Source organism: Parasteatoda tepidariorum, chromosome 1 (assembly GCF_043381705.1).
Source record: "Parasteatoda tepidariorum isolate YZ-2023 chromosome 1, CAS_Ptep_4.0, whole genome shotgun sequence".
NCBI classification, from domain to species: Eukaryota; Metazoa; Arthropoda; class Arachnida; order Araneae; family Theridiidae; genus Parasteatoda; species Parasteatoda tepidariorum.
The window spans coordinates 3,051,448-3,068,463 of NC_092204.1; the positions used below are offsets into that span (position 1 = coordinate 3,051,448).

At 29.7% G+C, this 17,016-nt stretch overlaps 1 protein-coding gene across 2 annotated transcripts in view; it reads left to right on the forward strand.

Moving 5' to 3' along the window:
- Positions 1-3,910: 3,910 nt before the first annotated feature.
- The window catches only part of LOC107451065 (E3 ubiquitin-protein ligase RNF220), a gene marked incomplete at its 3' end in the record, with an annotated part of 62,425 nt that continues 49,319 nt past the window's right edge, over positions 3,911-17,016 (forward strand). Inside the window, 1 exon segment of one of the 2 annotated variants that reach the window (XM_043052718.2) lies at positions 3,911-4,079. 2 annotated transcript variants of the gene reach the window in all.

Consider the following 17,016-nt stretch of genomic DNA (forward strand, 5'->3'; position numbering starts at 1 on the left):
ACAGTACAATAAGAAACCTTACAATAAATAAATAAATATGTTGTTGTTTTTTTATCAATGTAAATGTTTGGATACTAAGGTTTGTTTTTAATGGTTTGTTAATGTACGGTAATGTTTGGTATAAGAAAACTATTATTAGACATAAGAGACCGTATGTCCAATCCTTAAAATAAATATGTTTTTTTTTTTATCAATGTAAATGTTTGGATACTAAGGTTCGTTTATTAATGTACGGTAATACTTGATTCAAGAAAACTATTATAAGACATAAGAAACCGTAATAGAACCTTACAATAGACAGTACAATAAAGACAATAAGAAACCTTACAATAAATAAATAAATATGTTTTTTTTTTTATCAATGTAATTGTTTGGATACTAAGGTTCGTTTTTAATGGTTTGTTAATGTACGGTAATGTTTGGTATAAGAAAACTATTATTAGACATAAGAGACCGTATGTCTAATCCTTAAAATAAATATGCTTTTTTTATATCAATGTAAATGTTTGGATACTGTAGTAATACGCTAAATTTTTTTATTACCGAAAATGCTATAAAAAGAGTTAATAATTTTTCTAGTCGGGATAAATAGGGTTTAAATATCCCAATCTAAAGTTATGCTAAAAAAAATTTTGCCTCATTGTTTCAAATTCACAAAACATGATCAGTATCAGAATAAGGAAGAAAAAAAATTATTTACATATTTTATAACTAACGGATTAATTGACAGTAACTTATTATTATTTATCTCCAATTAAAACAATTTATGAGATAGACGGAAAAACTAATAATTTCCATGTATTGTTATTTCGAATGTGTTTCTTAGCCGTTCAATAGAAAAAAAAAAATTAAAACTGTTTCATTTTGATACATTGTGGTTATCGGGTAATTAGTGGTAATTGACTGCAAAGGCAAAATTCTACTTCCCAACCAAAAAAAGTCTCAAACTTTAATCATATGTTCCATGTTAAATTTTATTTTATACCCGTTGTTGAAGTGCAGACCCAATTTTTTGGGTTTAAGACTACTAGTGTTCAACTTCGTAGCCTTGAAATTTCAAACCCAGTTCAGAAGACAAGGGTACTCCTGGATCAAGTATTGGGGGAAAGCTTCCTTCGGGGAGGATTTTTGATGGAACTAACCCGCATTTGATTTACATGGAGAGCAATCATCATCGTATGAAATAGATAATGCTTTAAAAAAATATCAAAATTAAATTAAAAATAATTAAAATTAAACTTTTTTTTTCAAAAAGTGATTTCGTAACTTACTTTTTAGTACGTCTTATTATTTCGGAATTCCAGCACCGTGAGTCAGTTTACGAAGAAACTTTCGATTGCCACAGAATTTTTTTTTTGTTTTCTCTTTTTGCCCTAAAAAGGAAAAAGCTTTTTATGATTGCATTTTCTAAACACGTTCTTAAAACACTTTTTGAGCTGAAGTCGAAATGTGAAGTCTCTATCTTTCACTCTATCAGAGATTAAAGAAGACGCCGCGATGGAACACCTGCCAATGTTCCATAAATGGTGAAAAAGCATTGTCCACGACTGAAATGAAGACTCCTCTGTCCTTCCGGACAAAAGGGTCGGCCACGGAGCTATTTCCAGTAGCTAATTTGTGAAGGGACTTGTTTCTCTTGGGCTGTCGCCACCAATTATCTCGAAGGGAAATATCCCTTTGGGGGGTGGGGATATTCCAGAGAAGACATCGTAAATTTCCTTTTTACAGTGATGCGTGTTAAATGGTACCAGTTGCAAAAGACCACCCCATGTGATCTCACGAAGATCGGATTCAGTCGATTTCACTTCTGGAAAAAATGTAATACAAGAGTAGGTAAAAGGAAGTAATAAGATGTAGAAGAATTAAGGGAGATAAGGTATTAAGCATGCAATACTGTATGTAATGCAGAAGAATTAAGTATGCAATAGATTTTTCTATCGCTAATTCAGATAAATGAATTTTTGTACCGTCCCCACCTCAATTAATACATAAATAAATAAAATTCTACTTTAAAGAATTCTACAAAATTAAAAGACAGGGTACTGGTAAATTACAGACTTTCTGTGAGAAGTCCTATTTTGTGCGAAATCTCATTGAATTATTCTTGCAAAATACAATGGTGTAAGAGAATTTGTAAACTGGGTCGATTATCTCTAGAACTATTGGATCAATTTCAATCAAATTTGATATGTTCATACATTGATACAGTACAAAACAAATAACCATTCAACAATTGTAATACACACGCATGATTGTGCCCAACACTCTTTGGAGTCGGAAGGTATAAAATTGCCACGTGACAATTCAGGCCAATTGCCACACAGGAAATGATAAACTGTCTTATTTGAAGTATGAAATCACGCTTGTATTGACATTTTGTTTGCATTTCATACAGGAATCCGTGCTATAAATCAATTAACGAAAAGGCATAACAGAAATGTCTTCAACATGGAACTATGATGGAACAGATCGTACTATTCGAAACAGTTTGGTTCAAGCTGGATTCTTAGTTAGCGCGGAGAATTTGGAAAGTGCGGAAGACGAGGATGATATTCCGTTAGAAAAACTTAAAAAAATGTGGGTACAGCTAAGAGAGAACCACGAAATTAACAATGACGCACTGATGAATGATTTTCATTTTATTGATTTTGAAGTGGCAACCACAGAAACATTAACTGAATCGGATATTTTGGATAGTGTGAAAAATAAAAACAATCCAACTATAAATTGTGACGATGAAGAAATCACCAACACTTCATATGATAAAATCATTTTAAACTATTAGATAGTAGACAATAATTTACAAGATGAAGGGGCATCCATTGCTAGTTTAATTATGTCTTGTGTTTATGAATTTAAAACATGTTTCGCGTTGTTTAAGTATTTCAAATGATAATTTTTTTTATTTAACGAATTTTCCATGAAACGATCTTTGTTATCGGGATTTAGCGGCTTCGTTAAATAGAGGTCCGACTGTATTTTATTTTGCTGTAGTCTTTTTTCATATTTACCATATCATAAGTGATATGAAAAAAAGTTGCAGATTTTTTTCTTCATATTTAATATATTTACAGCCGCGATGGCTCAGGGGATAGAGTGTTCGCCTTCCAATGAGGCGAACCGGGTTCGAATCCCAGTAGATACGATTTCCGCATTCGGCTTGCACCGACCACAGTGCTGACGTGAAATATCTTCAGTGGTAGACGGATCATGGGTGAGAGTCCAATTGCCGTCCGACTAACCGTGGGGGGTTCTCGTGGTCTTCCTCTCCATGCAACGCAAATGCGGGTTAGCTCCATCAAAAAGTCCTCCACGAAGTCAAATTTCTCCCAATATTCGATCCAGAAGTTTTCTTGTCTTCTGGATTGGGTCCAAAATGACAAGGCTACGAACATGAGTAGTCGTTAAACTCATAAAACTGGGTTCAACGAAGGTTATGAAATATATGATAAACTGATTGCATTAAAATGTTTCAACTTTATTAAATTAACTTATATTTGCTTTAAGTATATCATATTACAATTTTATTAAGGATTATATTTGTTTTAACTTGCATTAAATATTTTTCAAATTGTGGTATGAAGTAAATTTTTATTCCTCGAAAATTGAATTTTCAATTTTTTTTTTTTTTTTTTTTATGAACTGACAATTTTAAACACGGTGAGCATTGATTAAGTGCTGAGATCAAAAAATTATTAACTGATCAAACTTTACTGACAGAAAAGAGGAGATTTGAGACCAACCAAAGGATCAGAAGGAGGGTCCTTTTTTTTTCATTTATTTATTGCCGCAAAACTCTCAAATCTGATGATTGTCAGAGATGGCGTTAGTGGCGATTATATCGTCCGACCAATCGGAGGAGACGAAAGAAGAATCGGTTGCCTTTCGGAGAGAGGGGGGTCGAGGGACCAGAAAAGTGTTCGGAAAAGGGGGGTAGGGGGAGGAAAAAGCGCGTGGAGAGCGATCACTTTAACGAAACACCGGGAGCCCCTCTATTCATATCAGATCCCTTCAGCAACATAGATTCAATCCCTATTATTTCTGGAATCAACTTTTTTCTTCTTCTTTCAACAATAAAAGTAAGTGTGTATAAATATTTTTTTTTCTTTTTCGGTTTGGTACATTTTTAGTAAAAAAAAATCTTAGAAAAGCTTTTTTTATTATAATTATCTTAGGAAAACTTAAATTATAGTTGATAAGTTAAAACTTATACAATTCCTACTATTAGCTCACACTTTCCCTTTTAACTTGCAATAATTTTTAATAGTTAATAAAATACTTTTTATTCATCCTACATATTCTCTAATACTTAATGCTGTTATTATTTGGACGGTCATCATTAATTGCGTAAGTTTCTCCTTTTTGAATAAAAGCAGGACGTTAAATATTTATTTTCTGAAATTCTTGCCCCAAATATATCATTTTTGTTCCCTGAAATACTTTGTAATATTTCTTTTGTACAGTGTCATCAGTTAAGGGGTCACAGTACCCAAAAAATGACAAAAATACCAATTTTTTTATTGCTTATAATAAAACTTCAAACTATTTCAAATGCACTGAAAAAAAATCAGGTCTCTATCTATATTTTTGAAAAAGTTATGAATGATTTTAGATTGTCCTAATACAGAATCTAGCTCTGCAGACAAACTTTAAAGGTTTTTTTTTTCATAAATGATAATTTTGTGTTTTGATCTTGATTAAATCCCTAAGGAATTTTTTCTATTTAAGATAAAGCTTTGAAGTAAACTTTTTTATCTTAAGTATAATACACTTATTTGAACTGTGCATGGAATAAGCATTTTATAACGTATTACAATTTTTACAGCATGTTATATATACCTAACAGGAATTTTTACCCTTTTTTTTCTACTTTTTTACAAAATATTTTATAAAAAATACTCTAATTGAAATATCAATAAATGAATGCACAAAATTGTTAAGAAGAATATTGTAAGTACTAAGAAAAAATTTTTTTTTGAAAATAAGTTAAAATAAAAAAGCCTTAGGAATTTAAAAAATTTTGAATTTTTCAACTTTTTTTAAAATTTTAAAAAATTTAAACAATTTAATTGTTTTTTGAAGATAAATTATTCATTATAAGTTAAATAAGCATGTAAAGCATCCTCAAAATGAATGATTATACCTTTATTTAAAAAATTGTTGCAAAGGTACTGTAACCCCTTAAAAGATCAATCATATTTTGAAAATGAATCGCTTCAATTTTTATGTTCTAAATAAACTTTTCCAACTTAGATCAAATTCACGTTTTATATGCTTTTAAAAACAAAGACAAAAGTTTCGAACTAAACCGTGAGTTCCAAAGTTATTTTTCGTTGGTCTTATACTGTAGTCGGAAAAACTACAACTACTTTGATGGAAATGTCGTTAATTACAACTACTTTTTTTTAAACGTAGTGACGACTAACTACTTTGGAATTGTAGTAACTACCTCACTAATTCAAGCAGACGAACTTTGCAGGAAAACTTAATGGACACCCATGTTCCGAATATTTTTGAATGAGAAATTGGCTTTATTCTATATAAGAGAATAATTAAGAAATATATATTTATATTTATGCGAGTCAGTTTGTTATTACTAAATACTTTTTTTTCTTTCGAATTTGCTCACTTTATAACCTTCAAATTTTTATATCGTTTTCGACAGCAAATATTAAATTTAAGAAATCCGAAATTATCAAATACTTCAAATTGTTTAATGCTCTAAGAAATAAAGTGCATCGAAAATACGTTCCCGTCTTTTTGAAATAAGATCAATGTTTTCCGAGTGTGGAATCCGCATGTTGTGACCAAAGTGATGATTCGTAATGACTAAGGCCCGGATTTTGATGACATTTGCATTTTTTTGCATTTTTGGACATTTTTTGTCCTTTAGAGCATTTTTTGAGATTTATAGGGCATTTTCTTTAAAATTTTGGTGCGTATTTTGCATTTTAAAGCATTTTTTAAATTTTTTGTTAAATTTTTCTAATTTTTATTATTTTTTATAATTTTTTATTATTACACTGGCTTCCAAACAATGAAGAAAATTTCTAGGATATTAACAGGTGAAGCAACATCTTTTCAAATTAAGGAAGAATTGTCAGTAAATGTGACCGTCCTTTTCAAGTACGCACCAATAACATCAGTAGACGTTGAAAGAAGCTTCTCCTGGTATAAAAATTTGCTTTCAGACGAGGGACGCTCGTTTACATTTCAAAATATTAAAAAAAAAATTTAATAATCCTCTGTAATTCTGATATTTAGTAATATTATGAGATGGAAGTTGTTATATTCATTTAAGTTTCTATACAAAATGAAAATGTTTTGGAATCAATATATTTTCCCTTTTTTTGTTATTTTTGGATATAAAACATATTTGTTAAACTTTAATGAATGTAGAGCAGGTATTGCATTGCTTTATACTTTTTGAAACGACTCATAATAATTTTAAAGAGTAAAACATTGTTTTATTTCAATATTTTTACTTCTATTTAAGTCATGTCATAAGGCATTTTTAGCGCAATTTTCGCATTTTAAGGGCATTTTTTGCACTTTTAAGGGCATTTTTTGCAGTTCATAAGGGCATTTTTTGCACTTTTTAAGGGCATTAATTGAGATTTTTTAGGTCATCAAAATCCGGGCTCTGGTAATGACTCATTTAAATATTAGTTATAAGTGATTCCAAATACGTCATTCCTGTTTTAGAAGGTCGGAAAAGCTACATTATTTTTCTAGTTTATGGCAACTACAAATACTTTGTTACAAATGTAGTTAACTACAACTACTTTTTTTTTTTTTTTTTTAAATGTAGTCACTACAAACTACTTGAAGGAGACGAACTTTGCTGCAGAACTTAATTGACACTCATATTCAAAATGGTTTTGAATAAGAAATTAGTTCTCTTTAAATATAAAGCAAAAAAATAAGAAATATTCATTCATGTTTACATGAGACAGTATGTAATTCGAAACCTTTTTTTTCTTCTTTCGAATTTGTTCATTGAACCATCCACTTTTTATACCTTTTTTCGACAGTGAATATTTAATTTAAGAAATACAAAATTATCAAAGATTTAATTTTTTTGAATTATTTAATGTTCTTTAATTTCCTCTAAGAAAGTATGCACATCGAAAATGTGTTCTTTTACTTTCAAATAACATCCATGTTTTACGAGTGCATATGAAAGTGTGAATAAAATTATTAATTATCTATTTTTCGTAATGGCTAGTTTAAGTATTCATTATACGTGCTTTTAAATATGTATTTTCTGTTAAACGCTCAGCTACGAGGTCATTTTTATTGCATTTGTTGGCGGACCTGCGAAGATTATTACTAGAGCCCGGATTTTGATGACCTAAAAAATGCAAAAAATGCCCTTAAAATGTGCAAAAAATGCCCTTAAAAATGCTCTAAAATTGCGCTAAAAATGCCTTATGACATGACTTAAATAAAGTGAAAATATCGAACTAAAACAATGTTTTACTCTTTAAAATTATGAGCCATTTCAAAAACAATAAAGCAATGCAATACTTGTTCTACGTTCATTAAAGTTTGAAAAATATGTTTTATATCCTAAAATAGCAACAAAAAAAAAAGGAAAATATATTGCAACTATACAAAACATTTTCATTTTGTATAGAAACTTTAATTAATATAACAACTTACATCTAATAATATCACTAAATATCAGAATTACATTGAATTATTAAATGTTTTTCGATATTTCGAAATGTAAACGAGCGTCTCTTGTCTGAAAGTAAATTTTTATACCTGGAGAAGCTTCTTTCAATGTCTACTGAAAGACTACTTGAAAAAGACGGTCTCACTTACTAACAATTCTTCTTCAATTTGAAAAGTTGCTGCTTCACCTGTTAGTATCCTAGAGATTTTCTTCATTGTTTGGAAGCCAGTGTTCTCCAAAACTTTGTTCAATTTAGCTGCTACACTTTCTCCTATTTTTCCCCTTGCTCTTTGCAACACTCGACTCACTACATCACTATAATTTATTGCATTGCTAAGTTCCAGTTCTTGTTTCTCCAAGCTTGTAATTGTTGAGGACACAATAGCAAAGTTAGACTTGATAAATGCTAAATTTCCTTCGATTTTATCAGAAGCACGTTTAGCGCTATCTTAATTGATGCAGCATCTTCTGAATCAAAACTGCTGACGATAGACTTCACTATCTTAAAATTTTCACTGTAGTATACGCATGCATCCAACCAGGTACCCCATCCTGTGATTACTGGTATAGGGGGCAAGCTTGGACTGCTGACTAGGAGCAAATGTTTTGAAGCATTCTTTGAGAGTTACAATATAAAATGTAAAATTATGAGACAAATCTTGCATTTCATATAATAAAAATACCCCGAAAAATAATAAAAATTGGAAAAAATTAACAAAAACCTTAAAAAATGCTGTAAAATGCAAAATACGCCCCAAAATTTTAAAAAAATGCCCTATAAATCTAAAAAAATGCTCTAAAGGACAAAAAATGTCCAAAAGTGCAAAAAATGCAAATGTCATCAAAATCCGGGCCTTAGTCATGAGTAACAGTTGCAAACTCACAGCAGTCTTAAAAATAGAATATTATTCTCAAAATAGCATGACTTTTTGTGACGACGGAAGCTTTGAAACATAGCCTAAATCATCATCATCAACATTTATCTGGGCGCCTGGGGCCGTTAGCGGCCTTTTTCCCATTCGTCTTGAATTTTGATCTTTGGGGTGGTTCTTTCTGGTAATTGGATTGCAATTGAAGTAAAAGGAAACTAAATATTTTGAATTTTAGATAAAATTACGTCACTACAAAAATGAGCTGCCATCAGTCTGAGGTTTATGTCTTCTCTCAAGTTTTCAAAAGTAAAAATTTCGTTGAATCCTGCGTTGTCGCAATTAATGGTGTTTTCAAAAAATCTGAAATTTAACTTTGCTNGAAAGCTAATTTTTAACATTCCTTTAGAATTGGCGCCGCACTCCCTGATCGCCTCGTTCACCTGCCGGCGAAAATGTTCTCGAACTTCCTTTGGGATATCTCCGCAATTCGGGCTCCCTTCTCATTCCTTATTTCTAGTGTTGGTATTCTTTTAAAAATGAAACAACCTGTGAAGGCTTTAATTTGTATAGTATTTGTATACATTACGTACACACATTTCAATACTACTTGGAAATTTTACGATGCATTATTTTGTATTCATTCGTTTAATATGATAGGTTGACTAAGGAAAGTTTGCGTGAAACTTATTCTAAAAAGAAATATAATTTATTGAAATTTTTATTTAAATATTCACCAGTCAAACTCTTATTGTGCAGTCATTGGAAAAGTGTCTTTATGTAAAAAACAAGTAATATATAAAAGTCAATTCCTTCTTCATTTCCACTAATAATGGTAACTAATATTTATAGTTATAATAACGTGTTATTTAATTGAAACTTAAGCAAAACAAGTGATATAAATTTCTTTTTAAAAGTCAATTCCGACTTAGGGTCAACAAAGAAAAATTAATTTCAGTGACTTTTTATTAAATAATTAAATTTTTTTTCCTCTAACATAAAACTAAAATTAAGTAATTAAATTTTATGAATGAATTAATATTTGAAAAAATTGTATAAACATCAAGTTTTAAAAAATGTATTTGAATTTGTGTGGATGAATAAAAAAGTATTTTTTTAACGATTGAAAGTTCAAACAAGCTATAGAGAGAGAGAGAGAGAGAGAGAGTGTGTGTATAAATAGTAAGAATTGGATGAAGGAAAATCATACAGAAGTATTTATGATTTAATGGTAAGAATTGAAAAATTGAGAGATAAGGAACTATAACAAATTAAGCGAAAAAATCACGTTCTTCCTGTTCTTAGCTAATTTGATTTTTAAAAAAAATTTCAGCTGCTTAAGTTCAAAACAAATAAAAACTATGAGTGTTAGAAATGTTCAGCTTCTTCAACTGTAAAGTAAGGTTAAGATTTGAGTTACCAGTCTTGAAAAAGACACATGATCCAAAGCTGTAACATTGGTAATTAAACGGTTAGCCTATGGGCCGTTTCATAATTGTAAACGATAACTAAATGTTTTTATCATAAAATATTTCAAATGAAGATAAATTGATGCGATAACTTAATAATGAGGAATGTCACTTTTAGTTTTGGTCCTTTGATTCGCAATAATAATCAAATTCAAAAACGTAATAATAACGAAGAATAACATAAAGAGGGAATGATATATAAATATTATTGTTAACCACGGGATCATTAAATGATTTTAATGTAGATTCTGTTATAAGTATCATATGATTGGACTAATAATAATTAATAATTCTAACTAATTAAGAGGACTCCATACCACGGGAGAAAAGTTTCATCACAAATTCTCTTTCAGCTCCTTAACTAAAGGACTTTTCAGCTCCTTAAAGTATAGAAAAGGTGAGTTCAGACAAACCTAGAGTAAGCCATAGAGTTTTAAATACTGAAAAGAAAATTTCCTTATATATCAAAATGAAAATAAATTATGAAAGGATAACTTAGGATTTCGGAATGGAAAATTTCTCTCCCAATAATTTGTTTGCTTTTTTATATTTCGACATTTTTAAATTTTTTTTTCAGCAATTGAAACTTCATTGCTTACTCTAAATTTGCCGGTTCTCACTTTTTCTTCCTTCTAAATTTTAAATTAGTGATGGAAGTTAAAAGAAAATTTGCGATGAAGAGTTTCTTGTGCGGTATGGCGGTGGCAGAATTGGAATAAAAATTCCACAAATTAGTAAAAATAAATAATTATAATGTTTTCTTAATGAAATATCCATAAAATTATTGGTGTGAGTGCATTGTCTGATGTGACAGCCAACCATTGCTTACACTAAGTATCTCCTGAGCATATTTTTTTTTCACGGCATAATAAATATAGAATAGTTTTTATTATTCTCTCTCAAAAATCTGTTTGGATGCTTATAAACGGGAGCGTGTTTCTTTTTTCTCACTACCTGTTTGTCAACAATTACGACAGCATAAAAAATATGAAATTCCACTGTTTAAACACCTTTTAGATTAGATTTGGAATAAAAGTTAGAGAAAAAATTTTAATTATTTAATAAAAAGTAAGTTTTTCATTGTTGATCTCAGTAAGAATTGACTTCATATTTTTCTTTTTAATATTATACTTGTTTTTATAATAAAAATGTAATTCTTTTGTGTTCAATAAAGAAATAGTATAATAATAAAGAGAGAAACAGCTTTATATCGAGAGGTGGGTGGGGGTTGAAGTGTAAAGAAAAAAGCAAACGATGTATTTTAAGGATTAATATTTATGGGGAGGGTAAACATTATAGGATGTGCTGTAAAAATATTTTATTATCCAGATCACGTGCTCAAAGTTTTTCCCTTTACATCTACTTTGTTTTGTTGACAGTCGATGATTTTATTATGTTAGACATGTGGGTTCTTTGTCTGTGTTGATGAATTTAAGGAAATTCGTTTTATTATGGAGTAACTTATATTATTTTAAGTATATGAAACGAAATTTTTAAGGTTTATAAAAGAGAATATGTATTTCTCACTAAATACACCAAAAAATGCACAATAAACTCAAAAAGTGCATTTTTTAATGACAAAAATATATTTTTTTAGCATAATGAAAATATTTTGCCATTGAGAGTTAGTATTTTATCATATTTCACCTAGAGCAAACGAAGAAAAAAATATTTTGCCATAGGGAGTATTTATTTTTTCATATTTTACCTGGAGAAAAATTTGTTAAAAAATATAGATGAAATTAGTATTGCATAACTGCCAGCTCTACTGGATTTTGGCCAGTTTCTCCTGGTCTGCTGGTTTAATTAAATTTTAATGATTTTTGTACATTTTTGAAAATTCCCTAGAATTGAGTAAGTTTCCTAACAAAATCCCTATTGAAATAGAGTTTTTGCTCAGATTATTGATATTAAAATAAGTATTACTATTACATAATGATGCAAACCTCATTTATTTAAAACAGCTCAAAACTTTTTTTGTTATAAAACGTCCAGTTTATTTTTATTCAAAACTCTCTTCGTAAATTAATTTCAAAAAATGTTTTAATTATCTTTGATGAATTAAATGCCTTTTAATATTCGAAATTATGAGTAAACATAATACATAACATATCAAGTATGTCTTGTGTCGATCATTACTGGAAAATATTGCAGTTTTTCTATTTTGATGACAAGAAAAATCTCTATTAAAATTCCCTATGAGTAAAATACTTAGTAAATTATGCAACAATTATCATACAATTTATATTATTTCTTGAAACCAACTGGATTTTTTTCCTATCCATGTTGACAGCTATGCACCTTGGCAAACCTTTGGCCAAGGTGTGCACATTAAAGCTCTAAAAACTGTTTGTTTCGGTATTGAAAAATTATTTACAATTCTAATATAGCATATTTGACACCAGTTTTACAGGTATAATTGTTCTTTAATTAATAAAAGGAAGAAAAAAAAACGCTTTTTAACGATGGCAAGAAAAATAATACTACGACTTAAGAGGACACCATACCACGGGAGAAAAGTTTCCTCTCAAATTCTCTTTTTCCTTCATTTCTAATTTAAAATTTAAAGTGTAGAAAAAGTGAGTTCGGGCGAACCTTGAGTAAGCCACGAAGTTTCAAATACTGAAAAGAAAAATTTAAAGTAAACAAATGAAAATAAATGATGAAAAGATAAACTTAGGATTACGCAACGGCGAAAATTTCTTCTAATAATTTGTTTGAGTTTTAATATTTTGAAGAAATTTTTTTCAGCAATTGAAACATCATGACTTATTATAGGTTTGTCTGAACTTACTTTTTCTTTCTTTTAAATTAGTTATGAAGGAGGAAAAGAATTTGCGACGAAACTTTTCTCCTACGGTATGGTGTCCTCTTAAGTATTCCCTAAATTTCCTAACTTAAATTAAACGTCCATGTTTATTTAAAAAGAAAATAAAAATGCAATTTGTCATTCTAGAGCTTTGAAATATTTAAATTTTTGTTTACTTTACTCCCATTTTTAACTCGTTTTTTTTAGAAAGCTATATTTTTAGGTTAATTTATTTCTATAAATAATGTGTTTTCATCTTCATCATGTTTTTCAAAGGATTATTAACGAAACATATTTGATTGAGGGATTTTCTATTATTAGTTTGCAAAATATAACTTTTTGATTTTGAAATGGAGATCGGAAGTAGTGTAGTCGCTACTTATTTTCGTAGTTTGTAGTGTAGCGGGCGATTTTTATTTTTCTTCTTTAAGTAGTGTTGCGATTAGTGCGACACAAAAAAAAAAACAGTCGTTTGTAGCAATTCCTAGCAACTACTAATGTTCATTTAGAAAAGAAATACGGTTCTAATTTCTAGAATTAGATGGGTACAAATCTTCGCGAGTCCATCAATGGATGCAATGAAAACATCATTTTTTAACATCAAATAAACAACATTTTAAATTATTATTTAAAGGTAAATTGAATATTGACACGACCCACCCTATTTGTGTAGGGTTTACGTCAAACAGAAATTGTACAATAAATAGAAATAAAAGTTACATAAACACCCAAAGGGGCAAACAGACAGTCAAAAGACCATAGCAATAAATTCAAACACAATAAAATCACAATGTAATAAAGTCGAACACAAAAAAGTATGTCCAACACTGATATTTTTCGTTACTCAAATGTGACAGAAACGGATGCAACTACAGAGTATGCATATATTTAGCACTGGGTTTTTGTGATTTAATATATATTTTTTAAATACTTTCCACGTCTTAGGTCNAAAGAAATACGGTTCTAATTTCTAGAATTAGATGGGTACAAATCTTCGCGGGTCCATCAATGGATGCAATGAAAACATCATTTTTTAACATCAAATAAACAACATTTTAAATTATTATTTAAAGGTAAAGGAAAGTATTTTCGCTGTACCGAATTGCTTAGAGGAAATTAAAGAACATTAAAGAATTAAAAAATTGCTGGTATTTGATAATTTTGCATTTCTTAAATTAAATATTCGCTCTCGAAAAAGACATAAGAACGTCGAAGGTTCAATGAACAAATTCGAAAGAACAAAAAAAAGAAAGGTTTGGAACCAAGGGAAAAACAAACTGGCTCATGTAAACATGAGTGAATATTTCTTAATTATTCCCTTATATTTAGCGTAAGCCAACTTCGTATTCAAAATCATTTAAAACACAAGTGTAAATTAAATTCTACAATAAAATTAGCCTCCTTAGAATAGTGGAGTAGTTACACTAATTCCAAAGTAGCTCGTAGTCACTATATTTAAAAAAAAAAAAGAAAGACAGTTGTAGTTGCAGTTAACTATAATTGCAACAAAGTAGTTGTATATGTAGTTAACTAGAAAAATGATGTAGCGTTTCCGAGCACTGGGTGGATTGCAGGACTACCTGATTAATACACTGGAGTAGGAAATTAAGAGAATGGGTCTATTATCCTTAGAACTACAGAACCGATTTTAATGACATTTGATGTGTACAATACATTGATACAATGCAAAATAAATAACAATTCAACAATTGTAAAACACACGCATGATTATGCGTTAACACTCGTTGAAGTCTGAAGGTATGAAACAGCAGTTGCAGAATAAACAACAAATAAATGGGTTAATAGGGTGTATAGTGCGGCTTTCAGGAGAACTGCTCCAGACACCCGTCTCGCGTCGTGGCGGGTACTATGGTTACGAGGAAAGGTCAATTCGAATAGGGGTGTGGGATGAATGGTTTTGTCTTAATCTTAGTGTTGGTCATCGTGAGTAAACCAATCGACATCTTCTTTCCTTCATTTCACCCCCATTAGAAATGTGATCTCGCTTGTTACCATAGCAGCAGACAGCCCCAGACTTTCAGTCTGGAGGAGTTCTCCTCAAAGCCGCACTATACTGTCCCCTCTTACAGGTATACAAGCCTTGCAGCGTGGTATCATACTTGAAATAAGGCAGTGTATCATTTGACCTGAATTGCCCTGTGGCCATTTCATGCGTTCAGACTCCAAACGAGTGTTACGCATAATCATGCGTGTGTTTTACGATTGTTGAATTGTTATTTATTTTGCATTGTATCAATGTATTGTACACATCAAATGTCATTAAAATCGGTTCTGTAGTTCTAAGGATAATAGACCCAGTCTACTAATTCTCTTAATTTCTAACTCCAGTGTAAATGAGAAAAGACATAACTCATTTCACATTTTTCTTAAAATACTTGGAAGAAATTTTTTTTTTTTTAAATAAATATATAATGTGAATCATGTGAAGTGACATGGTGAATTCATTTTTTTTAGAAATCTTTCAAAATTTTACAAATTAGCTACTTTTATAAAAAAAATAGTACATGAAAACCTTTCCAATCCAATGGTTTATATAGGTAATAATTTAAAGGTTTTATTGCAGTATCATCAAAAAATATTAAAAGAGTTATGGGGCAAATTTTTTAAATTTTTTATTTTGATAGGGGGTGGTGAAAGTTTTCTGACTTATAAAGGGGACAGGGATTCAAAGAAACGTTAAGAACCTATACAGTAAATTTTAAACTATTAAATAATTTTTTTCAGTTCCTCTTTTTTTTTTTGTCAAAGAAAAACATTTACCGTTATTAAAGAATAGATTTTCTCTCCCTTCCAAAAAATTGTAAATTATACAATTATATGCAATCTTTAATGTGTTGTTTATGTGATATATCGATAATGTGTTTTAATGTGTAGAGCAACTAAACAGTCTTTTTACATCGAAATTTTTTTTTCATTTCCCAACGGAGTAAAATTCGGAGAAGAACTAAATAAGTGGTAATTACAGAAGTAATTGACAGTCATTGCTAAATAACGCGTTTTTATTAAGATAGAAGTCTCAAATTTAAACAATTTATAAAATTAATGGAAAAAAAACTATTTATTTATTACTGCAACTGAAAGTAAATGCTACCTAAAAGTTTGCCACAAATTTAAATTTTAATTTCGACTATGCATTCTGATAAAAAAAATAATAAACTTTTAAAAAATTTCATAGCCATATTTTCAAATTACTGTATTTAGCCTAAACGTGTTAATTTACAGTAATACGTTTTCTTTTTCCAAGTCTCAAATTTCACCCATGTGTTACTTATCCGATAAAAAGAAAAACTTTCTTTTTGGTGTTTGTGTAATTATCGGCTTGATTAATGGTTATGACCTAAATTGACAGTAAGCTAAAATAACGCTTTCCAACTAAATTAGAAGTCTCAAACTTGAATAATTTGCATCATTATTTGTTAATTAACATAGCATTCAGCTCAGTTGATAATAATATTCAAAGATCCCTTCCCTCCAATTCTCATCAAGAGTTTAACGCAGCATAGCCGATTCCGACTCATGTGCTGTTAAACAGGGAAGATGTCATAAAAGATGAGAAACGGGGAAAATTTTGGTAAAATTACTGAACTGTATCGTAGGACATTCTGGTAAAAAAGCCATAACTATATAAATGACTGAATTGCTTATAGTAAAATTTAAAATAATGACTAACGCTTTCACCCATCAGAAAATTCCATTTCATGTTTTGCTCATTCCGACGATTTAACGAATGTATTAATATTTGGAAAAAAAAAAAGAAAAAAAAAACAGTATAAACATCTTCTACTACTAGTTTAAAAAAATGTATTTAAATTGTGAGCGGATGAATAAAAGGTATTTTATTAAACGATTGAAAATTTGAACAAGATATTGGGTGAACTAATAGTAAGAATTGAATAATAAGAAATAAAATCAATGAAAATATACCGAAACCAAAGGTAATACGATGAAACTGTGAACTGTTTCAATTGTAAAAATAATAATCCTAGAAGCGTTCCTTCTAATTATGTTGTCTCTGTTCCTTACGTGTAAAGCTATTGTGTTTACAATTAAAATTTGAATGCTTTCTCCGAACTTTATTAAAATAAATCGGGAAAGCATTTAAACTTATATTGCCGTCAGAAGACGAGCGGGAAAAACTGGCAGCAGACTCGGTTATAGATGTTACAG